Source organism: Rattus norvegicus, chromosome 15 (assembly GCF_036323735.1).
Source record: "Rattus norvegicus strain BN/NHsdMcwi chromosome 15, GRCr8, whole genome shotgun sequence".
Lineage (NCBI taxonomy): Eukaryota > Metazoa > Chordata > Mammalia > Rodentia > Muridae > Rattus > Rattus norvegicus.
In genome coordinates, this window is record NC_086033.1 from 16,486,976 (window position 1) to 16,511,226 (window position 24,251).

General features: G+C 40.4%; 1 protein-coding gene across 5 annotated transcripts in view; it reads left to right on the top strand.

Annotated features, from left to right (window-relative positions):
* Fhit (fragile histidine triad diadenosine triphosphatase) overlaps positions 1 to 24,251 on the top strand; it is a 1,507,501-nt gene that overhangs the window by 121,575 nt on the left and 1,361,675 nt on the right.

Sequence of the window (24,251 nt, forward strand, 5' to 3'; positions counted from 1 at the left end):
ACCTCACGCCCCTCCGCCCTGCATTAGTCTTTTAAATCTTAAAACATTGGTTAAAATAGCAGCGGTTCAGGTATTAAAATCGACAAGCCAAAGAGGACTCCCATGGTAGCAGTCTCCATGTTTTGGATATTCATTGCTTTGGCACAAAGACCACTCAACCAGAGCATGCGTACATAAAACCACGTGGGTCAAGACACTGCCATGGGATTTGTGTGGCTGGTAGAATAATTATGTGTCTATTTAGCTCTGAAGATGCCGTGGCCTGTATGCAGTTGGAAGTTAAACAGTGTGGGACAGAATGCCTACTTTCCTTGAATTTCCCCACTTGCCTGGCACTGTAGTAGGCTGTAATTTAACCTCAAATATCTGAGACCTTTACTCCCATCTCTCACCATCATGGAACCTATGACTGAGTGTGGCGGGTAGATGCAGGCAGAGCTCTGTAAGTTCGAGGCCGGTCTGGTCTAGATGGCAAGTTCTAGAACAGCCAAGACCACATAGACATACATACCTTATTCTCAAAATAAAGAAAATACCTCAATAAATCCTTGGGAAACTAAATTTAATGTAGTATCTTCTCATGCAGACTTTGTTGTCTTAACAAAGCTCCTTTTGCTACCATCAGATCACAGCCTTTTAGATCATCTGCTATGTATTTGGTAAAGCAGAAAATATAAAGAGACTTTTTTTTAGAAAATAATATAAAAAGATGTATTCATTTATTTTATGAATGGGTATTCTGGCTACATGTAAATCTGCACACCATGTGCCTGTAGTACCTGCAAAGGCTGGAAGAGGGTGTCAGATTCCCTGGGATTGAGTTGATAGACAGTGGTGAGCAGTCATGTGTGGTGATAAACCCCTGTCCCCTTGAGGAGCAGCAAGTCCTCACAATTACCCCAGCCTCCTCTTCTGCCCCTAAAGAGGTATTCTTTTAAAATCTTACTGAAAACTTAGGGTCTTCATTTCCTGTTCATTTCCAAGTAACCAATCCCTCATTTATTGTGATTATTGTAAAATTGTTTTATGTGCATATTAATTAATTATTTTGGTGTATATATTCTGATATCTTTGTGCCTGTTTATGTCTGTAGGTATGGGTGCATCATGCCTCAGCATATATATGGAGGTTAGATGACAAATTTTGGGGTTGGTCCTTGCCTTTCACCCTTGTTGAGCTATGCTTTCTTAGCTGCTGTGCTAGTCTGGCTAGCTGTGGAGTTCTAGAGATTCTCCTGTGTCTACCTCCATCCCCCATAGGACACACTGGCATTACATGTACAGCACACTAGTGCAGCTACAGTTGGCTTTTAAGTGGGTTCCAGGGATACAAACTGAAGCCATCAGGCTTGAGCAGTGAGAATTTCTACCCACCACGACTTCTCCCCTGTCCTCCATGATCTTTTATTTATTAACTTTTTCATATTCAGCTTTTATTTATTTATTTCTCGCCATGTAGAAGTTTGTGGTACTTATTTCACCTACAGGTCTTCTATGTCAACTTGTTCTGAGGCAGTCAAGTAGAGGAGCAAAATATCCTGCTTGATGCCAGGCACGGTCTTGACTGACATGCCACGCCACCTCCCCTGTGACTGGAGGCTGCGTCACCAGTGTCTGTCATTTCATCTCTGTAGAGGGCTGTGTTTGGTCTGCCTGCTTCTGCCTTGCCGGCCTCAGCTAGTTGTCTACTCATAAGCCAAGTCCTCTCACTTCCCCCTGAGAAGGAACCCCATTCAAGACTCCGTCTGAGCTCTGTCCTTACTGCCACCCAGTCCAGGGCTGTGTTGGCAAGTTGCCTCCAGGGCCACTGCTGCTATCTGTCCTTTTTCGATGCTTTTCCCTGGGTTTCTCTCAGCTCAGAAGCCTTATTCCTTGGAACTTGGAGGAGAGCTTTTTCCTTCATCTTCCTCAGCTCTTTTTCTAGAGGCCGACTGACATGCTGTGTGAGCTCCCTCACTCCCTCCTGTCTCCCCACGCCTCATGACTCTGGTGCTTCCCACAGCACCCGTCATCCTCTCACGTGCTAAATATTTCACTAGTTAATTTTACTTTAGTGTGTGTCTTCCTCAATTAAAGGGAAGCCTTTTGTTTTCGTTTTCCGTCTTGATCACTGCTGGGTTCCAGTGCTTACAATGGTGTTTGGCTGAAGTCAATACCTGATAAATATTTGACCAGAGATGAAGTGAAGAAATAGCTCATCTCATGCACGCCGTAAACGCCACATTCAATTCTTGGAACACTATGGACTTTAATGATTTACTCATCCAATAAATACTTCTTGAGTGCTTGCTGTACGGCAGATTACAAGCTGTGCCCTCAAGTATAGTAGCCCTCCTGGAGTTTACTATTTAGATGGAGCGACTACTGCCACACAACATAAATAAGTGTGTAATGATCCAGCGCTTACCTCCTGGCCTGTGAGCTGAGACAACAGGGAGCCTGCCTCACAGGGATTGTTATGAGTGGGATCAGGAGTAAGGGTAAGGCAGGTAGCACACTGCTGCTTCTACAGATGCAAAGGCTCTGCATATAACCTTCCGAAGAACCTGTGCTTTTCCTGCTTATCCGACAATCACCTTCGGGGCCATGATCGCAGGTTCTTTAATCTGCAGAATCATTGCTTCACCAGGCCTGGGGTTGGCCCTGGCATCCACATGTCTGCGCTGCTGCTGTTGCTGTCCCAGTGGAGTCAATGGGATACAGTGTGAGCAGCATCACTTCACATTACAGCAAGGGATGGTTCTGAAGCATGGCCCCCCCCACCCCGGAAGGGCTTTGGTCTCAGTAAAGAAGGTCATCCTCAAATGCCAAGGGAGGCTGGAGTGGGTGTGGGAGGTGGAGGGAACGTCTTTCCACCCCGTAGACACATCCACAGAGTTGAAAGCTCAATCCATTCATTACTGTTATTTTCCTTGTGAGAAGCCAAAGCTGTTTGGCCTGCAGTGCTAGGAGCTTTGCTCTTTTGGAGTCAGTAGAACTGGGTTTAATCTCTCATTCTGCCACTTTGGAGTGTGAACAGGTGCATAGCTTTGGTACACTGAGGATGGGGGAACATTTCTTTGGAAGGAAGCTTGTTCTACAGAAATGGTACTTTCCTCTCTCTGTATACATCTTGGTGTGAGTGTGTGTGTATGTGTATATGTACAAACTGATGTAAATAAATGCAGGTGTGTAGTATGTGTGGGCACATGGTGTGTGGATATGAGTGTACTTGTGTGTTCATGTACCTTCATGTGGAGACCAGAAGTTGGCCTCAGGTGACACTCCTCTTGAGATAGACACCACTTCGGTGCTGTTGATTGTTAGTTTTGAGACAGGGTTTTTGATAGGCCTGAGCTTGCCAAGAAACATATCTCTAGGACTCTCTTCCTTCAGGACTCTGGGATTACCAACCCAAGTCACCGTGACAAACAAGCTTCTTACATATGCTCGTGGAGTCAGACTTTGGTCGTCCGTGTTTGCTCAGTGAGCGCCTCACTAACTGTGCATTCTGTCTCTTCACCTGGAGGGCCAGAGTCCAAAATGGAACATTCAACGCACCTTTAATCAGTCTAAACCCAACAACTTCATTGCTCGCACCTTGGTTTGAAAAGGGTGTTGTTTGCCAGAAAGAATTTTTTTGTAAACTTTAGAAAACAGTACCCAGTTGGAGCCAAACTATTGGAGGTCAGTGATTTGATCTCAACAGTTTAAGGGGTCTTTGTGTCTGGGTTCATGCTAATTGTTTATAGATGTGCTGATTACCCATTGGGTTACTGAGGACTCTTTCATGAGAATTACTATGTATTTGTAAGAAAACTTGACTTAAAAACATAACAGATTTTCCTGTGATTTTTCCTTTCAGTTTGCGTTTGATTTGTAGGCCCACTGACTCTTACATTTTCAAGGTTCCTATCCTGAAAATGAGGCAGATTTAGTCTCCTTATAGTAAAAATATTTTGATCGAATGGGTTAAAATACAAATGTGTTCATGCACTCAAATGTATTAATTTTTTTTTGCTCTTTGTTCAGTAACGAATAATACTTCTTAAATAGAAGTAATTTCTTATTCTCGTGTCTAAAGGTGCCTTCCCTGAAACAGTTTTTTTTTCCAGTGTTTTGATTACTCTGAGGGGGAAAAAGCAGTCTCTTTTGTATCACATTAACCTCATACTGTATTTATATTAAACAATATTCTTCAGAGAAGGAAAGGTTTGGTATACTTAGTGAATCCCCCCTCCCTCCTCAGGCACTGCCGCCTGCTAATGCTCAGTGGAACCCAGCAGTCAGAACTGATGAAACATCAGTATGGAGGCTATGAAATAAAAAAGAAGTAATTGGGGACATGTTGGGAGCTGGCAAATGGAAAACACTAGCAGATGTGGCACTGAGAGAGAAAAGAAAGCTTCAAAATTCACATTCGCCGGGAGAGCAATTGGCACAGACACAGGAACGAACATGGACAAGATATTGTCTCCCCTCTTTTGTAAAGTAATAAGCCCAGAAGAGAGTTGTTCAAGAAGCAGGCACCATACGTGGGCCCAAGGAGAGCCCGCCTTCTCTGGAAGACAGGGTACTGGTTCAAACTTTCAGGATGTTTCTACTTCAGAACCCATGCCCTCCTGTTCACTGCAGCACTTGGATCTGCCCCCTACTCTAGAAGTGCCTTCCCATTTCAAACAGGCAATGCATGCAGGTACAATGATGATGACATAATCTGGTCCTTCGGTCTGATAGTTTAGTGTGGGTTCTGGGGTACTCTGCAGGCATAGGGACTCAGATTCTCTGAAAAGTTCAGGAAACACTAATATGATCTCTCCCTTCACCTGTAAAGTAAAATGAATGTCAGTGGATATGAGCACTGAAGTATTTAGTTAGGACTCCAGTAATGACAGTTCCCTGTCATACATTTTTTTTTCCAGGCCTTTAATTTTAGCTGCCTCTCCCCGTGTTCTCATCGCTCTCTCTCCTCCCCTTTGCCACTTTTGCCACTTGACCCTCCTGTTTCAGCCCCTTCATCCATCCATAACTGTCTATTCCATTTCACTTTCCTAACAAGATGCCCCTAGTCCTTGACTCCATACCCAACTTCTGTGGTTCTATGTATTGTAGCTTGGTTATCAATGACTTAACAGCTAATAGCCACCTATAAGCAAAGACATCATATTTGTCTTACTGGGTCTTGGATATGTCACTCAGACTGATTTCTTTCTAGTTCTGTTAATTTATCTGCAAACCACATGACTTCCTTCTTTTCAATGGCCAAGTAATATTCCATTGTGTAAAGGCCACATTTTCTTTATCTATTCTTCTGTGTTGAGAGACATTTAGGTTGTCTCCAATTTCTGGGTTTTATGAATAGAGCAGTGATGAACATGGTTGAGAAAGTTTGTCTGTGGTAGGATGAAGCATCTTTTGAGGGATATGCTCAAGAGTTGTGTAGCTGGCTTTTGAGGTAGATCAATTCCCATCATCCTGAGGAAACCCAACAAGGATTTCTATAGTGGCTGTAGAAGACTACACTTCCACCGATGATGGAGGGGTCTTCTTCTTTCTCCACATCCTCACCAGCAGGAGCTTTCACTTATGTTATTGATCTCAGCCATTCTGACAATGTAAGATGAAATCTCAAAGTAGTTTTGATTTTTAAAAAGATCATGTGTCCCTTGGTGTCTGGATTTATGTCTCGGTCTTCAGTTTGATTCCACTGATCAACATTGTTTATGTTCCAATACCAGGCTGGTTTTACTACAATAGGTCAGTAGTACAATAGGTAGAGATGGTGATAGTGTTAGCAATTCTTTTATTATTTGGGATTGTTTAAACTATTCTAGGTTTTTGAGTTACCATATGAAACTGAACTGTCCTTTGAAGATCTTTTAGGAAGTGTGTGGGAATTTTGATAGAGATTGCATTGAATCTTGAGATTGTGTTTGGTAGGCTGGCCGTTTTTACTATATTCATTTTTCTGATCCATGAACATGGAGATCTTTCCATCTTCTTCTATCTTCCTCAATTTCTTGAAGTTTTTATCATACAAGTCTTTCTATCTTTCTCCTTGGATAGAGATGATATCTTATATTATTTGATGATATTGTTAAAGGCGTTTTTCCCTGATTTCTTTATTAGTCCATTTGTCTTTTGTATATAGGAGAGCTCTTTTTTTGTTTGTGTGTTTGTTTGAGTTAATCTTGTATCGAGTTACTTCACTGAAAGTGTTTATTAGCTGTAGGAGTTCCCTTGTGGGATTTTTAGGGTCACATATGTATACTGTTATGTCATCTACAAAGAGAGATACTCTGACTTCCTCCTTTCCAATTTGAATCTCTTTGATCTCTTTAGTGTTATTTTAATTTTTTTAATTTTATTTTAATGACGATTTTTAAATGTTTTAAGCCTATCACCCATCAGAGGCAGTAAAAAAGAAAGGATGTAGGGGAAGTGGACTTGTTTAGAAAGGATTTTTTGGAGTAATTCTTGTCTGTGTTGTCAGTATAGTTTATAGGTCATTAGTGGCCACTTTATTTGTAAATATTTTATGGATTCATCAGTAGTCTAGTTTGGTAGAGTCGGGATAGTAAAAGAATTAGTAGTGGTGGCATTATCTAGTAGAGAGAGCAAGGATTCATCCTGGGCATAAGTCAGCAGGAATGTCAGGAAAAGTTTCCTGTTGTGACTCTCAGCAAACAAAGATCATCAAGGATGCAAGACCAATAAGTTTTGTATAGGTAGTTCTATAAGTAAGTCAAGCTCAGCCTTCATCATTGTCTGTTTTGTCTTATTTATATCTTTTTAAATATTATGTGTCTTCTATGGATCTTGTCTCAGTATGTGAGTTTGTCTCAGCTGGCATCATTTTGTTAATTAGCCCAAGTCCATGGAAGCAGCAAGAAATTGTAGCACACCACCAGAAGATTTTTGGTGTGTTCCTCTCTATGGAGTCCTGACAAATGGAGCTCAACTACACAATGTAAGGCAAACCAATACATGTGTGTCATTAGCATAGAATCCTTCATCACATGCATTTCACGCGCTTACTTTAGCAGAACACCCTTTCTCCTGTGTATGCTTCAGTAAAACGTTCCTTCCCAAGTCTGCCTTAGCCTTTCAATTGTGTCTGCTTTAAGAAAACAGTCCTTGCTGGGATGAAATATACTTGATCATGGGTGAACTTTTTGATGTGTTCTTATATTTGGTTTGTAAGTTTTCTTTGTATCTATATTCATATTGGAAATTAGTCTGTAATTCTCTTTGTCAGAAATTTATGTGGTTTGGGTACCATAGTAACTGTGGCCTCATAATATGAATTGGACAATGTTTCTCCTGTGGAATTTTGGGAAATAATTTGTGGAGTATTGTGGAGTATTGGCGTTAACCTTTTTTTAATGAAAGACTGTGCTAAAACCATTTGGCAGTGGACTTTTTGGGGATGGTGGTGAGAATTTTAATGACTGCTTGCTTATTTGATCTTGATTTAACTTTGGTTCATAGTATGTAACAAGTAAATCATCCATTTATTTTAGATTTTCTAATTTCGTAAAGTACATGTTTTTAAATTCTGCCCTAATGATTTTGTTTCCTCAGTATCAGTTGTTATGTCCTTCTTGTTGCTTCTGATTTTGATAATTTGAATATTCTCCCTCTGCCTTAGTTAGTTTGGATTAAGGTTTATCAATCTTGGTGATTTTCTCAAAGGATGAACTCTTCGTTTGATTGATTGTTCGTGGTGTTGTTTTCGTCCTTTCTCTTTTATGGATTTCAGCACTGAGTTTGATTGTTCTTTGCCATTTCCTTTGGAGTGTGGTTTTTTTCTTTTTGTTCTAGAGCTTTCAGGTGTGCTGTTAAGTTACTAACATGAGGTCTCTCCAGTTCTTTTAGGTAGACTCTTAAGGTATGAAATTACCTCTTAGAACTGCCTTCATTGTGTCACATAAGTTTTGAAATGTTGTATTCATTTTCATTCAATTCCAGAAAGACTTTAATTTCTGTCTTGATCCATTTTTCATTTAATAATGAATTGTTCGGTTTCCATGAGTTTATAAGATTTCTTGTTGTTCCTGAGATTCCACCCCACGCCAGTTAGAATGGCTAAGATCAAAAACTCAGGTGATAACAGATGCTGGCAAGAATGTGGAGAAAGAGGAACACTCCTCCCTTGTTGGTAGTATTGCAAGCTGCTACAACCACTCTGGAAATCAGTCTGGAGGTTCCTCAGAAAATTGTACATAGTACTACCTGAGGACCCAGGTATACCACTTCTAGTCATATACCCAAACGATGCTCCAACATATAACAAGGACACATGCTCCACTATGTTTATAGCAGCCTTATTTATAATAGCCAGAAGCTGGAAAGAACCCGGATGTCCTTTAACAGAGGAATGGATACAGAAAATGTGGTACATCTACAGAATAGAGTTCTACTCAGCTATCAAAACCAGTGACTTCATGATATTCATAGGCAAATGGATGGAACTATAAAGTATCATCCTGAGTGAGGTAACCCAATCACAAAAGAACACACATGGTATGTGCTCACTGATAAGTGAATATTAGCCCAAAAGCTCAGAATACCCAAGATACAATCCACAGACCACATGAAGCTCAAGAAGAAGGAAGACCAAAGTGTGAATGCTTCAGTCCTTCTTAGAAGCGGGAACAAAATATTCACAGGAGGAAATACAGAGACAAAGTGTGGAGCATAGACTGAGGAAAAGGTCATCCAGAGATGGCCCTGGCGATCCATCCCATATATTGTCACCAAACTCAGATAATATTGTGGATGTCAAGAAGTACATGCTGACAGAGCCTGATTTAGCTGTCTTCTGAGGGTCTGTGCCAGGGCCTGAGAAACATTGAGTCAAATGCTCTCAACCAACCACTGGACTGAAAATGGGGCCCCCAATGGAGGAGTTTAAAAAGAGGACTGAAGGGGCTGAAGGGGTTTTCAACCCTATAGGAACAACAATATTAACCAACCAGACCCCTCAGAGCTCCCAGAGACTAAACCACAACCAAAGAGTACACATAGAGGGACCCATGGCTCCAACTACATATGTAGCAGAGGATGACCTTATTGGGCATCAGTGAGAGGAGAGACCCTTGGCCCTGTGAAGGCTCAATGCCCCAGTGTAGGGGAATGCCAGGGCAGGGAGATGGGAGGGAGTGGGTGGATGGGCAGGGAACTCTCTCATAGAGGTAGAGGGAAGAGGGAAGGGATAAGGGGATTCCAGAGGGGCAATCATGAATGGGTATAACATTTGAAATGAAGTAAAGAAAATGTCTAATAAAGAAAAAGATTTCTTCTTGTTGTTGTCCAGTTTTTATAAGTGTTGGTCATTCAGATGCAGAGAGTTATTTCAATTTTCTGTATCTATTAAGACTTGCTTTGTGATCCTACATTTCCCTACCTCTTCTTTGTTTGTTTATTTATTTATTTTCTCTTCTTTTTTGGTGGAGATTGGTGGATAGTGGCTAGCTCTATACCCTCGTCTAGTTGAGTCCTCTCTCTGTTGTCCCAGATAGCTTCACACTTACAGCAGTCACCCTCTTTCCCCCTCTAAAATGCTTGGAGTTATAGGCACACACTATGAAGCCTCATTGCCACGTCTACTTACTGTTAGTCACTAGCTTAACATTTTCATGTTAATGGTTTACCATTTAATAAAATAGCCGATGACTTCCTAAGGCAGTTTGGTAAATATGTGTCTCAACACTGCAGGTAGGGTTAGCCTTATAGGAATGCCAAGAAAGGATATACTGGCCCATCTACAATTATTGATTTGTTGTTGAATGATTATTTTTCTATAGTCTGTGGTTCAAATATAATTGTCACTCTGCTTGACAACTTGATCTGTTGATTACCTTTTCATAATGACCATCTAATATACAAAGACTTTTAGAGTTTATATCCCTAAGATATGTCTGAATATAATATTGTATACTTACTATTTTCTATGAAAGTTATACCATCCTAAGAGTTTTATAAGCTTAGTGTTATGAAATCTTAAATACAATTTTTTGAGTTTGCTTTTATTATTTTTAGAGGGTGATTGAGACTTTGTGTGTAAAGTAGCATATGTATCTCATAACAGAGCCCAACATTTAATCTAGATGCATTGAGTTCTTAGCCATAGAACTTAGTTTTGTAAAGTAGAACCCATATTACATTCGTCAGCCTTCTTCGGAGACTGGAAATAGCTCAAAGAGATTTATACGGAGAAGTTGACTTAAATGATTATGGATGCTGGGATTTCTTGGAGATCCAAGGGAGCCAGGGTTGAATTTCTACAGCATGAAGGCTTAAGAATGAGGAAGAGCAGTGGTGAGAGCTCTCATCCAGGTAAAAAGTCTTGGTTTTAGTCCCAAAGCCGGCAAAGACCAGTGGTTCTGCCACAGAGCAGATATCACATTCTTTTTCTCTGTCCTTTGTTCACTGTGGCCCTTGGTGGATTAAATGATGCTTCCCCAGTCAGAATGTACTGAATCCAAAATAAATATCTTCTATAAGCACTCTCCAAGATATCCTCAGAAGTAATGTTTTCCAGCTATCTATATATCTCTCAGTTCATTCTCATTGACACATAACGAGTAGTCATCTCGGTATTTGTAAGAAGCTAAGCTCTCATGAGTGACCTTACCGATCATCCATGTCCCTGGTAGAGTGAGGAGAGCCAGTGCCAGAACAGTGTATTGGAGCATCACTGCAGTGGGGACTGGTAAGTTGAAGTCATCCGTTGATTAAGTGCAAAAGCAGGTATAGATCTGGGAACACCAACTTGTATGGGCTTCAAAGGGCAGAGTGATGTTTCCCAATGACAAATCTTTTCTGATCACTGCTTCTTACTCTTGATTGCCTGTTTCAAAACTGGTAAAATGTTTTATCTCTAGTACTATTAATAGGTCTCGTGTGATTATGAGCAAAGTTATCATTAACGATATGGATTAAACTCTTCTTGTAAATGGTATGTCAGAGATGATGGTGTAAATAACAGGACTGAGTAGTAATCAAATTGTTTCATGGAGAACTTAGCTTGTAAAAGACACAGTTTCCGGTACTTGTCATTTAATTTTTGAAGTGCCATTATAGGAGGTGTAATGAGCTCTACTTTATAAATGTGGTAATTGATATAGGGAATTAAATTTGTTTTTTTTTTGTTGTTGTTTTTGCTTTTTGTTTTTTTTTTTTTTTGCTCAGAATTACAAGTGATAGAGCTGAGGACTGAGCCTGTCTAATCTGGAGTTGGAAGAGCTAATTGTAGTCCTAAAAGTATACAATGGATGACAGTGACATATGACATCTGTAGTATAGATGCTGACCAGCACGGACCAGAAACTTTCCCTCCTACTTTTGGTTCCAGAGAGAGGGTGACTCGCAGATAGTTTGAGCTTAAATTCTAGGCCCCCAAACCAGGCTCATCTCTCCTATTCGCCGTTCCAAGGGAACAAGGGCCTTTCTAGCCTTGCATATTTCTTAAACTGCAGGTGCCGTCCACGGAGGCCAACTTTCCTGGGAATCTTCAGGAAATAGAAATAAGCAGCAGAAAATGAACAGTAATTACCTGGCATTAAGCTGAGACCTTTTTGTGTGAAAGGCATGCAAAGATAGGTCTTTCCGCGACTTAATGAGCCTTATCACAGGCCTTCAGCTTTGCTGAATAGATTTGGAGGTAATAAAACGTTGGACCCTGCTTTCCAACCAAATTAGACTACAACATTATTTTGAAAGGCCTTTGGAACAAGTGGCTGAAAGTCTCCCCATCCTTCTTGAAGATAGACTCAATCTCTCCTAAGTAATAAGAACCCAGAATAATTCCAAATGATGACTAGGAAATAAAATTATTTAATGAAACGAAATAGAACCTGATTTGTAAAAATGAACTCAAGGAAACACTGCATCCTGTGGGACAGTCACAGCTTGTGTCTTCATCCAGCGAATACTTTGAGGTCTCTCCTTACTGGAGACAGGCACTGAGCTAGGCACCATGACACCGAGAAGGACAAGACAAAGAGAACCTGGTCAATGAGCAAGTGTGTAGACAAAGAAAATACACTGAGAGCTTTGGAAAAAGCACCGCGAAGGAAGGAGTAGGGAACCATGTTGGGAAGTAGCAACCTATGCTAGCTACAGTGGGGAAAGGCTGGATGGGCACACAGCACTGAGGCCACCTCAGGAGCATACACAGGGTGAAAGGAACCCTCGACAGATGTTCATTGTATGAAGAAGTGATACACGAGTCTTTCTGTGTTGTTCCGGATCACAGCCTCTCTATGGTTTCCAGGATCAGCCAGGGACTTTGTACTACAGACTAAAGAGACAGTCTTTGCTGAGTGTTCATTTACTCTTCCAAATCAATTCCTGGCATCGTGTCTCATGTCTCATTTGTTACAAAAGTAAGATGACTTTAGTCAATGCACGACAAATTCCAGGACAGGGATGTGTCCTGTTCTCTACGCCATGGTACATCTGAGTGAGCAGGCTGATTTTAAACAGAAGGGACCTGCTCTTCTAGCAAGATGATCTCTCAGGTGATGTAAATCATACCTGGGGTTGCTTAAAAAATGTGAATCTAGGGAAATGGGCAGGGACAAAAATAGTGATGGCGCCCGCTTTCCCATTTTCTAGTTCATCCCTTAAAATAATTGAAGTGAGCCATATACTGGAGAAGAAGAGTTTAAGAAAAATAGTTATTGGCCGATTTTTAAAATTACATGGTAAATCTAATTTAAATGCAATTTTTGTTCAATAATTCATGATGATACTCATTTATTTAGTAACACCTGACTTTCTGTACCCCACATATACAATTTGCCCATGGATATTATTTCCATTGAGAAAAATTGTATTTAGGGATAATGAACCTTATTCTCCCATGTTTGAAGCCAATCATCCAGTTTTTACTTTGATTGACACCAAGAATAGCCCCTGAACGAAGGTAGTATGATGTGTGTGCTGCTAATATATATCAGGAAAAATGACAGTAGCTGGTATGCAACTTTCTGGATTCAAATCATGTCACCTGCTTCATGAACTGTTGAACTTGGGGAAGGTACTCTTTAAGTCTCCTTGTCTGTGTTCTCACCTTTAAATTGGTATGTTCATTGTTTCACTGATGCCCCCATAGGAGCCATAGCAACTACCTCCCATGTGAGAGCATGAGTTTTAAACACACCTTTTAATTTTAATATTAATGTGGTTATTAATAGTTGAAAAAATGAAGTGTGACTTCCAGTGGTCATGACTATAGTCCTCACCCTGATTAACCGCATGGTTTCCGATTCGGCTAATGAGTTCAGCCCTTCCTGTGGTGCGGGGAGCTAGGGCATTCCCAAAGTACCAGGCTAACAGCAACTTACCCACAGCACATTTGTTTTTGCCTCAGTGTATGAGGGAAAGAAAACGACATCCAAATACTAAAAGCAGCGTAATTGTATTATGCAGCAGCTGACAAAATTTGCATGAATTTATGAAAGCATTAGACTAGACTTCAAAAGCCGTTTACAATGTGTAAGAGGAAATTTAAACTTACATCTTCCCTAGTCCAGGACACTCTGCTCGTTCTTTGTTCTGGCAGGGACTTCACTGGATATCTTTGAGAACGCTAAGAAAATTGATGGCTCACTGACCTGTTACTACGCTCCTGTATGGACATTGCAGGGTTTTCCTCAGTCACACCTCAAATCTAGGAATTTCAAGAAGGGGCCGGTTCTGATGCCAGGCATGATCATAGCCTGTTTATGAGCTCACATTGGTCTTGAAAAAAATACCTCATGGCTGCTTTTAGAAATTAGGTATTGTTTTATTTTTTGCATCTTATTCATCTTTATTATAAGTGTGTAGATACAGGGCCTGGGGAGATGGCCCAGAAGCTAAGAGCACTTGCCACTGTGTCAAGGGACTACTGTTCAATTCACAGCAGCCATATGTGGCTGTAACTGCTGTTCCAGGGGATCCTACGTCCTCCTCTGACTTCCGTGGTACTAGGCATGAATATTGTGTGTCTGCAGACACACATACAGCCAAAACATTCATCCATATAAATACATACTAAGTCTTAAACAGTTATAACAAAACAAAATGTTTAATGCATTTCTTTTCAGGACTCGGTGCTTTACATAGGCATGAAGAGCAGATAGACCTAGTCTCTAAGTGGTGTGAACTCACAGGAAGCATTTCCTTGCCATCACCATTTGAGCGTCTCAAGGCATTGTTAAGAACAGGATTAGTTAACAGCTTATCTATCTATTTGCATGAAAACCATAAAGTTAATCAGACTGGGGACTGGAATCATGACTTGTAGAAGTCACATTTTATTTCTCCAAATATTAATAATAATGTTAATACTAAATTTAAAAGTGGCCGTAGAATTTATACATGAGTGGTGGTTGCTATGGCTCCTATGGAGCTGTAGTGAAAAAAGTTAGGTATCAATTTAATGATGAGAGCACAGACAATGAGGCCATAATCTAACATCTCACAGTGCAGGTGCCACATGTGAGTTACTACTGTGTTCCCTGATAACCAACAGTTCTCTCATCTTGAGAGTGCCTGCTAAGGGCTTGTGTTTAGCATAAGAATAGAACTAAATCACTCATTTACTTAATTACTAACACTTGAATGTTACGTACCCACACTGTCCAATGTGCTCCTGAATATTGAGCTGAGTAAATTGTGTTTGGGAAAGCTAATGCCCACTGCCCATTGCAGCATGCCCTTCCATGGATATATCTCATCACTAAGGAAGGATTTCCAGAGTTAGTTCTGACTGAAAAATAATATGTGATTGGTTAAGGTAAAAACCAAAGACATTACGAATAGATAGGAATAGAGTATGTTGATGTCCCTATGAGTTTATTGGAGTAAATTCTTATTCTTAATGGGAAAACTGGTTTTTAACCATGAATTGAAGACAAACTGTTGGGACCAGATGTTGGGCCTCAAGTAGTAAGCTTAGAACTTTAAACTTTGTGTTTCCAACATTGAGGAAGCAGTAGATGTCAATGTCTTTGGGCCCTTCATCTCAGAGTTTGTAGGCTATGGGGATGGGACAAAGAACAACATGTTTTCCAGCTTTCACTTGGTCCTTGAGAGAGGCAAGACTCTTCTCTATGCATATATTTTTTTTACTCTCAGGTGAAATAAACACCATCAATAAAACCCATGTTCCATAGCTTTGCGTTGATGTGAAGGGAACCAGTGAAGGGATCCAGTGTCCAAAGCAGGTATATGTCATTCACAGCTGGCTGCATTATGGTGAGGATAAAGGTGATAGGGATTGAACTACTAACTGATATTTTTCTTTCTGGGTCAACAACAAATTCTACACCAAGGCACGGATATAAATTATTATCTCTATGAGTGAACAAAGAGATTGACATTACATGATTAGGCCCATGGCTGACAGAATTGAAATTGTCAATCTGGGATTAGAATCCAGGCCTGATCAGTCCCAAAATATAGACTTGTGGCTGCCAATGGTGACAAGAAGACAAAGGCTGTTAGTAAGTGTTGTTATTGATAGTATCTTAGTCAAGCAGAACTTACACTTGGCCATTTATTTTCTCCTTTCATTCTCTATAGTCCAGATATGAAAACATTTGTTGCTAGGCTATAATGGGTTGAGACATCTGTATTTCTCCTGACCAGCATCTTTTGGGTTCTAAACATTCAGGCACCACAAGAATAATAAAGTTGATATAGTATAAGGAATGGAAAGAGATAGGTAGAAAGACTGTCACTCATGGGCTCAAAGCTTTTCTTTGTGCCCCTCGCATTTGCTCTTCAATGAGTCCAAGTAGTGAAGAAGAGTTGTATTTGTTTTCCCATATCTCCACAGAAGCATTGCTCTGGCTTAGTCTCTGTTCTGATATAGCAGACTATCCAGCCTAGAGAGCTTGCCCTGTGGGTGAGGGACACAGGCCCAGAAGACTGAGGTTAAATGTTGCATATGCTAATTGTCTGCAATGTTACTATGGTTAATGCTTAACTTCTATATGTTTGAGTCATTCATTTATTAAATGTTTTTAAAACAGCTCCTGCAATCCTGTGTGTGTTAAAGCTACGGTTATAGCAGCATAGTAAAGTACACATGGACCTGGTTCTTAGAGCTCGTGAACCTCACAGCTTGAGACACAGTTGTCGAAAGATAAATGAGTTTATGATGACCTTAGTGACAGAGAGGTATTGGTGTCGTGGGATAATAGTTAGGGAAGTGACCAAGGCTCAGGCTACGTGGTTGTTAGTTAATGAATAAGAGCACTCAGCATGGTGCTTTGTGTATCCTAATTGCTTAGTGATGGTATCTGTTGTTATTATCATGTCTAATTTCTCAAAGAACTATAGATGCAAATATACTTAGTAGAAAGTAATTACTAAGGTTGGCTCTCATCAGTATTTGGACTTTTCCATTGATACGTTAATCCCTTTGACCTTCTTTATTTTACTTAGAAATGGAGGCATTATGGTTAATTGGAAGAATTGTTTAAATATAGGCCATTAAGTGCCAAGGGGTAAAGGCATGTACCGTACTGCCGTGCCTGATGACCAGAATTCCATCCCACAACACGAGTTCCACAAATTGTCCTCTGTCACCCACGCTCGAGCTATGGAAATCTCCTCTCTAAACAAATAAACACAATAAAAAAGGTTTAAATGTTGATTTATAAGTTGTTCATGCCATACTAGATGGCCACACACTCATGTGCATATGGGACTCACTGGTTGGCTTTGGGATTATTAATAACATCACAAATAGGACATGAATTTGGGATGGCTATGGATAGAAGGCACTATGGGAAGTTAGAAGGAGGTTGTAGTTAATGGATATCATCAAAATACATTGTATAAATAAATGATACCTTCAGAGAATAAGACAAATATTTATTGGCCAGTAAGATAGACATTAGCACGTTCATTTTGTTTTACGCTTGGTGCCAAGATAAAGTGAAACAGAGGCAACTTGAAGACTGGGCCTTTGGGGATTGTTTATTTGATAGGTTTGGGTTCATAGTCTCATTAACGCCTCATTGACCTCTTGACCACTAGTCTGGGCAGGTAGCTCTGCACAGGGATCTTCATTCCCTGGCAGCTGAGATAGGCTCGTTCTAATGATGATTGGTCTAAGTGTCTTGGTAACTGCTAGTTCCCAAGCGCAAAGCACTGTGCATATCTAAACAAGTCCTCATTGCTTTCTGCCCATGTGCAATTTAACAGCAAGAGGTTTCATATCTCACAGCATTTGATGGCCCCACTTAATTAGGATCTGCTTCCATATCAAGCCAGCTGATGGCCATAATGACTGAAGTGAACATGTTTGTCCCCAGAAGGAGAGGAAATGAAAATATTCTAAGAGTTGTTGGTTAACAGAGACAGGAATGGAGCATTGTTTAGGGGCTGTGTCTTCTCATTTCTGACTGCAGAACTGCCCTACAGGTTAGGATCAGAGTTAGGCCATACACACAGGGGCCAAGGCGGGGAACAGGATATTAAAATGTGTCTTCCTATGCTTGTCCCATTGCTTGACTTTTCTTATTCTCAAACATAGATACATACACGATGGGAAAAAAGACATCGAGGCAATGTTGGTAGAGTGTTAAGCAAATCACTGAATCAAAACAAGACGACTGATTACTTAGTGTGCATTCTCGAGTTATGTATTATGAATGGTGAGGGGCATGGTCTTTGAAAGGAGTGGAATCTTGACTGTACTACTTGAGAACTATGTTCTTGGAGCAACTTTTTTGAATCTATATTGTCTGCAAAATGCCATGCAGATGCTGGCAGGAGCTAAATGCTGAGTGATGGCTGGATCCTGTGTGGGTTTCGTGGACTCAGTTTCTGACTTTTTTTCTGGCAAGAACATATTTCTAAGATGAGACAGCCCATATGACTCAAATTTGACTATAAGGAGAAAGATTCTATTTTTCTCCTTTGGACATCATAAGGTTTCAATAAATAGTTTCTTTCTAGTTCTGTGTTGGTACTGCATAAGACAGCCATTGCTAAAGTGAGCAAATGTCAAGCAGATATTCAGTAATGGTTGTTAAAATGAAGACTTTGGGGGTTAAAAATGCTCTTTCAACATGTCTTGCTTTAGAAAACATTTTTAGAATGTTCATCAGTGCAGTCTTTCATCCCTAAAGCAGCTGGGATGGTAGGAATACTTAGGTTTTGTTTTATTTTATTGTTTGAGTCATCTTTCACATAACATTACCTTCATCTAATTATCAGGTACACACTAGTACCTATGATGTTCCTCATATCCTGCTTATCCCAGTGAACCAGATCCAAGCTCCCAGTCTACACAATCTTGACTTAGGCGATCCTGCAACTCTAGCTTAAGATTCTGAAAGGACTGGGTAAGGTCAGTATTAAGAGCAATACATATATTATATATGAAAAGCATTAGTCGTAAATGGCAAATATCAGTCTCAAACGTCAAACCCCAAATTCTTGTCACTGGACCCTATGATGTGTCTTGCTGAATATGGAGTTTGTGACTAATGCCAGAGATAGCCTGGTGTAGCCATTCATTTCACAGATCAAGATGAAGTTTGAGAGGACGAATGATATGCCTCAGGTAATCTCTCCTTAAGGGTAGTTATCAGTTTCTAATAAGGAAATGTTGGATAATTACTGCTTATTCTATAGTAATGTGATAACTGCAGTAAAAAAACCCCTCATGTTGTCATTGACTGACTATAAAATGTTTGTCCAGGAGACTTAGCTGAAGGCCACTGCCAAGCTTTAAGTTGGAAATCAGCACTGCTTGTGGCCCAGCCCCCATCCCAGCAAGAATCTAAAGCCTACGCATATAGTTCTACTGCTACACAGCCTACCGGCAAACGCATTCAGCAGTTGATAAAATCCACATTTCCCCCTAGAGCAAAGGACTTTTGCTTTCTATCAGCCAGCACTATCTTTATGTGTTCAAGCCCTCGATATCCTGCTGTTACAGGAGGCTGTTCCCAGTCAAGCAGAGTGGTTGCATTTTGAGATGCAAGGGGTTTTTCCTCCTGGGTGTGGTGCCTGGTTTCAGTGGTGACTGAGTTTTTATCAGAGGAGGTGGACACCGGGTTTGGACTGGGCACTATTATAGGCACAGGAATAAATGGATCAGATCATGCCCTTAAGCCGATGGTGCTTATATATTGTTGGAACAAAAGGAATGTCCCTCTTCACTCTGAAGGTTCACTAATTGGAGTCTATGCAATAGACGACAATAGACAGATTAACGGTAGAAAATATACACAAACTTGACGCATGCATGTACGTGGTCAAGAACATTGAAAAGTATCATGTTTGAAGAATTTGAATTTGAAGCTTATATATTGTTCTAAGGTGCAGAATAAAATAGGGGGTTGGGGTAGTTATAGGATGGGGGCTACAGGTTATGGGAGAATGAACTGTCCTGTTATGCAGATAAAGTATCAGGTATCACCTTTAAAAGGATAGGGAATAGGCTTGCCAGATTCTCTCTGAGGGAGGTGGGCATTGGCTCTTCTCTTTTTCTGTGATATGAATTATTTTTCTCTGGAGAGAGAGTTAATGAACATTTCCTTCTACTATAGTAACTGCTTTCAGTCAGATAAGGGAAATTGAGAAAGTCCTTCCCTGTGTTAATGGGGAGAAAGGAGTTTCAGACAGGAAGTCAGGTGCATCTTGAATTTCTTTTACTTCAAAGTACTCAGTATGCGAAAGTGCAATCCTTTGGGGTGTTATTTTCTGGTCCCCAACATATTCTGCCAATAATGGTTAAGGAAAGAAGAAACAAGAAAGGAAGAAAAAAGTCTTGAGGGGAGATATGGGAGAGTAAGTCACAGGGAGCCAATATCATAAACGATTATCAAGTGAAGCAGAATAGAGAGGTTTGGAAGTGGGGCTGAGCTTCCCACCATTCTAGCCGGAGTGATCTAGGTCTTCAGCAAACATGGGGTTGGAGAGTAGAAGCAGCCATATGGCTCCTTGGAGAAAAAGTCCCCCAGCTAGAGGGAGCAGAAGTGGAAAAGTCTGGAAATAGAAAGATTCCAGCCTGCTGGAGTCAAGTACAGAACCCTGTGGGACTGATGGAGCAAGAGTAGAGTTGGTGAGGAGTACTTGCATTCTGCTAACGTGTTTTTGGAGGCTGGACTGAAGGAATTTACTGATGGACTCCAAGGTGTTCTGAACATTGGAAGACCACAAAAGCCATTTGCCAGGAGTGTGGTTTGTGGGTTCAGACACGTGTCTGTGGGGGAGAATAAGGAACATGGAGGGAGTTTATTTTTGTGGAAGTGACTTATTACACATACTCATATTTGAATGTGGGTGGGATCCAAAAATCAGTTCTCCCTCTCATACATATATATCCAGCTCCCTTCCACATACTTGCCACACTCCTTTATAAGATGCACACTTGGGAGAGATGAATCATTTACTCCCTAGTATGTTTTTGAACGAATATCCTACTTTTCTAGTTATGTTAAAACCTTAGTAGGAATTCTAAGGCAACAAGAGATTTCATTTCATATACTGACTTTACTCACTGGCATGCTTGCTAGAAAACCATGATGAAAATCTGCATAAAGTTGGTTTTAGGTTTAGTAAGAAAAGGAAAACTTGATCATATCTGCTATTCTAGGATCTAGGAAAGGTACATTATATGTGCTTCATGTTTGAATACTTAGTACTGCCTAACACACACTTACAGACACAGACACAGACACACACACAGACACACACACACACACACACTCATATCTTCGATATCTCACATACAGAGACACCCACCCACACACACCTCCACCCCCTACACACAATTTTTATACACCCACTTGGTCAGATTTTCCTCCTTTATAATGATTTTAGGTTTGAGCAAACAGGCAGTAGAAGTATTTTTCCTCTTACTTTTATGTGTCCCACATGCCTCTGAAATCACATCAAGGAGAACATGGACCCAAAAATCAGATAGAACATCTAAAGATCTTAATGAGTTGTGTGATACTAAGTTCAAATAATCTGGGATCTAAGTCCTTTTCCATCATGACTAATGCCTTTGCCTGGTCATAATCTAGGGGTTTTGTCGTCGTTGTTGTTTTCTTGCTTATGTTGTTTGCCAAACATTCTGTAATTACAATTTGTTTACTATTTGTACTCCTTCATTTCACCAGAATGTAAACCAAAGATTGTGGGATTTGCTGTTATTCAATGCTGTTTGTCTGGTGCTCACTCGTTAGTATATGTTAAATAAATGAATAAATGAATCTAGAACTAAAGCCCATGATATTTTGAGGTAGAAGCTCCTTTTCAGAAGCAGAAAGATCCTGTGATAATAAAAACCATATCATTAGTAAATAAATCTGCAGAAAAGCAATAAAAGACATTTCTTTTAAAGAGATGTACAAATGATTTGCAGGTATATATTTCTTTTTTTTTATTTTTTGTTTTTTTTTCTTTTCTTTTTTTTTTTTTTTATTAACTTGAGTACTTCTTATATACATTTCGAGTGTTATTCCCTTTCCCGGTTTCCGGGCAAACATCCCCCTCCCCCCTCCCCTTCCTTATGGGTGTTCCCCTCCCAACCCTCCCCCCATTGCCGCCCTCCCCCCATAGACTAGTTCACTGGGGGTTCAGTCTTAGCAGGACCCAGGGCTTCCCCTTCCACTGGTGCTCTTACTAGGATATTCATTGCTACCTATGGGGTCAGAGTCCAGGGTCAGTCCATGTATAGTCTTTAGGTAGTGGCTTAGTCCCTGGAAGCTCTGGTTGCTTGGCATTGTTGTACTTTTGGGGTCTCGAGCCCCTTCAAGCTCTTCCAGTTCTTTCTCTGATTCCTTCAATAGGGGACCTATTCTCAGTTCAGTGGTTTGCTGCTGGCATTCGCCTCTATATTTGCTGTATTCTGGCTGTGTCTCTCAGGAGCGATCTACATCCGGCTCCTGTCGGTCTGCACTTCTTTGCTTCATCCATCTTGTCTAATTGGGTGGCTGTATATGTATGGGCCACATGTGGGGCAGGCTCTGAATGGGTGTTCCTTCAGTCTCTGTTTTAATCTTTGCCTCTCCCTTCCCTGCCAAGGGTATTCTTTTTCCTCATTTAAAGAAGGAGTGAAGCATTCACATTTTGATCATCCGTCTTGAGTTTCGTTTGTTCTAGGGATCTAGGGTAATTCAAGCATTTGGGCTAATAGCCACTTATCAATGAGTGCATACCATGTATGTCTTTCTGTGATTGGGTTAGCTCACTCAGGATGATATTTTCCAGTTCCAACCATTTGCCTACGAATTTCATAAACTCGTTGTTTTTGATAGCTGAGTAATATTCCATTGTGTAGATGTACCACATTTTCTGTATCCATTCCTCTGTTGAAGGGCATCTGGGTTCTTTCCAGTTTCTGGCTATTATAAATAAGGCTGCGATGACCATAGTGGAGCACGTGTCTCTTTTATATGTTGAGGCATCTTTTGGGTATATGCCCAAGAGAGGTATAGCTGGATCCTCAGGCAGTTCAATGTCCAATTTTCTGAGGAACCTCCAGACTGATTTCCAGAATGGTTTTACCAGTCTGCAATCCCACCAACAATGGAGGAGTGTTCCTCTTTCTCCACATCCTCGCCAGCATCTGCTGTCACCTGAGTTTTTGATCTTAGCCAATCGTACTGGTGTGAGGTGAAATCTCAGGGTTGTTTTGATTTGCATTTCCCTTATGACTAAAGATGTTGAACATTTCTTTAGGTGTTTCTCAGCCATTCGGCATTCCTCAGCTGTGAATTCTTTGTTTAGCTCTGAACCCCATTTTTTAATAGGGTTATTTGTTTCCCTGCGGTCTAACTTCTTGAGTTCTTTGTATATTTTGGATATAAGGCCTCTATCTGTTGTAGGATTGGTAAAGATCTTTTCCCAATCTGTTGGTTGCCGTTTTGTCCTAACCACCGTGTCCTTTGCCTTACAGAAGCTTTGCAGTTTTATGAGATCCCATTTGTCGATTCTTGATCTTAGAGCATAAGCCATTGGTGTTTTGTTCAGGAAATTTTTTCCAGTGCCCATGTGTTCCAGATGCTTCCCTAGTTTTTCTTCTATTAGTTTGAGTGTGTCTGGTTTGATGTGGAGGTCCTTGATCCACTTGGACTTAAGCTTTGTACAGGGTGATAAGCATGGATCGATCTGCATTCTTCTACATGTTGCCCTCCAGTTGAACCAGCACCATTTGCTGAAAATGCTATCTTTTTTCCATTGGATGGTTTTGGCTCCTTTGTCAAAAATCAAGTGACCATAGGTGTGTGGGTTCATTTCTGGGTCTTCAATTCTATTCCATTGGTCTATCTGTCTGTCTCTGTACCAATACCATGCAGTTTTTATCACTATTGCTCTGTAATACTGCTTGAGTTCAGGGATAGTGATTCCCCCTGAAGTCCTTTTATTGTTGAGGATAGCTTTAGCTATCCTGGGTTTTTTGTTATTCCAGATGAATTTGCAAATTGTTCTGTCTAACTCTTTGAAGAATTGGATTGGTATTTTGATGGGGATTGCATTGAATCTGTAGATTGCTTTTGGTAAAATGGCCATTTTTACTATATTAATCCTGCCAATCCATGAGCATGGGAGATCTTTCCATCTTCTGAGGTCTTCTTCAATTTCTTTCCTCAGTGTCTTGAAGTTCTTATTGTACAGATCTTTTACTTGCTTGGTTAAAGTCACACCGAAGTACTTTATATTATTTGGGTCTATTATGAAGGGTGTCGTTTCCCTAATTTCTTTCTCGGCTTGTTTCTCTTTTGTATAGAGGAAGGCAACTGATTTATTTGAGTTAATTTTATACCCAGCCACTTTGCTGAAGTTGTTTATCAGCTTTAGTAGTTCTCTGGTGGAACTTTTGGGATCACTTAAATATACTATCATGTCATCTGCAAATAGTGATATTTTGACCTCTTCTTTTCCAATCTGTATCCCTTTGATCTCCTTTTGTTGTCTGATTGCTCTGGCTAGAACTTCAAGAACTATATTGAATAAGTAGGGAGAGAGTGGGCAGCCTTGTCTAGTCCCTGATTTTAGTGGGATTGCTTCAAGTTTCTCTCCATTTAGTTTAATGTTAGCAACTGGTTTGCTTTTACTATGTTTAGGTATGGGCCTTGAATTCCTATTCTTTCCAGGACTTTTATCATGAAGGGGTGTTGAATTTTGTCAAATGCTTTCTCAGCATCTAATGAAATGATCATGTGGTTCTGTTCTTTCAGTTTGTTTATATAATGGATCACGTTGATGGTTTTCCGTATATTAAACCATCCCTCCATGCCTGGG